Raw genomic sequence first — 2,131 nt, 5'->3', positions numbered from 1 at the left:
GAACTAACGAAAAGTAGATGTAACAGGAAAGTCAAAGAACAAAAACCAAAAATGTTACAAAGACGAGATTGAAACAATGAGAGCACAGATCAGTAATTGAATAGAAGAAAACAAATGCATTCGCCGCAACCTTAAGAGAAATGTCGTAGAAAGCCCCTCTCTTAAGAAATCTGTCGCGACACTCGCATCCGAAATGAAGAATTTGCACCAAAACAATCTAGAGAAGACAAAACTCTAAAGCGAGCTTCATAAATCGTCTAAAAGTTTCAAGTCTTCGATAAAAGATGTATATGAGAAAATCACTGATTGTAATATAATTAGGCAAAGATTTGATGATGATCAGTTGAAAGGTACTGAAATTTTAGGAACAAACTGAAACATGATATGATGGAGAACACAATAAAACCGTTAAAAAAGTACAAATCTCCGATATTACACGACAGCTAAAAACAAAGAATAAAAACTGCACATAATAGAGGTAATTCTGTTCAGGTCGAAATGAGAAACTGTTTTATTCCAATTAAAGCATCCAAATCCTCAATCAGTTTAATTTTGTGTAATACTTCGAGAAAAAACCAACAACTTCCTGGCAACTCACTGGGAAAAGAAGAACCTTTACGGTAGACATAAAATCTGACTGGCGAGACATCCGTACCAGCGAATAGTTACTAGTGAATGACGTAACGCATAAATCTGACGGAACGTCATCCATACCTGTGTATTTCCCATAGTCTATGTAGAAGTCTTTTATTCATCGTCGTCTTCAAAATAACAAACACAAGACTTAGCACTGTGGATTAACAGAGGAGAAAACGTAGATATTAATGTTTACGGCATAAACAAGAAACTTTCGTCGTAAAGTGGAATCCGCAAGTATCTCGACTAGAAGAATGTTAATGACTCATTTGTACGCTACTTTGAAAGACGCTGTACGTCCGTCCGTGGTTACCCAATGACGTTTTCATCAACGAACATGAACAATATACGTAAAAACCCTCAGTATAATGTGATGGAACATAGAAGGTGTAATGACGGGTACATCATATCTTCTAAAATATCTTCAGGGTCACAATATCGATATACATGGCATGTCAGGACACTGGGTAAGGGAATATAATACCCACCCTTTTTAAATCTTTACTCATTGCTGCTATTCAGGTATAGTAAAGCTTGTCCCTGAGATAGAACCACTCCGTTAAATCAGAGGTGGTGTTTGTATCTTTTACAAATCTAATATAAACGTGCAGGAGATTGTTACATATAATCCTCGAATTGTTGGTGCAGAAATTCAAGAGTCTGATAGTAACTACATTTTTATATTTTCCGTGTATATGCCAGCATTATTTAGGCACCTAGATGTCTTTAAAGAAACCTTAGATATATTAGAATCACTTGTTACGGTGTACTCGGAGAAAGGAAGGGTCATCACCATTGGTGATTTATATGTGAAAATTAGCAGGCCATGTTACATTTTCTTGTATAATGAAAGACCAAACTTGTTTGAAATATTTTTAATGAGAAATGATTTAGTCGTTATACATGTCCAAACTGATTGTAAAGGTCCTGTCACTGCCAAACTGTACAATGTATCATTGTAGAAAGAAGTATGGTTGATTTGATAGAAAGGTTTGAAGTCTTGAACGATTGAAAAGTCAGAACTACGTGTACTTAAGAATGCCTACATGTTTTATGTTTCATGGGTGTCATTACGATCCTAACCAATCAATACTTTAGTGAATTTGTGACGTATAACTGACGTAAGGCAGTAAATAGTAGTCAGATTCAAACTTAAAAATATATTGTCGACTTATACCTTAGTTCAGTAATACATCCTCAAAATATCAAGCCGACCACAGAGATAGGTAAGTATTATGAGGTTCAGTTTTGTAAAATGCCTCAAAATTACAGTTTTCAGAAATGCTATTTTCAAAGATATATAAAACCTTATTGGAATGTTGAGTTGACAAGTTTTCATCAATTGATGGTTGGTAAAAGGGGATTGTGGAATGATAACGGCCAATTTAGAGGTAATGATGCTTATTTTTTAGACCACAAGTCATGTAAGAAGGGTTTTAGAAGAAAACCTTAAATGCTTTTCACGAGTATATGAGACGTCAGTTTGGAGAAATTG

This window comes from Ylistrum balloti, unplaced genomic scaffold (genome assembly GCF_031769215.1).
Source record: "Ylistrum balloti isolate Yb309-2 unplaced genomic scaffold, AGI_CSIRO_Ybal_v1 Utg370290, whole genome shotgun sequence".
In the NCBI taxonomy this organism is placed as follows: domain Eukaryota; kingdom Metazoa; phylum Mollusca; class Bivalvia; order Pectinida; family Pectinidae; genus Ylistrum; species Ylistrum balloti.
Note: the sequence above shows the minus strand (reverse complement) of the source record.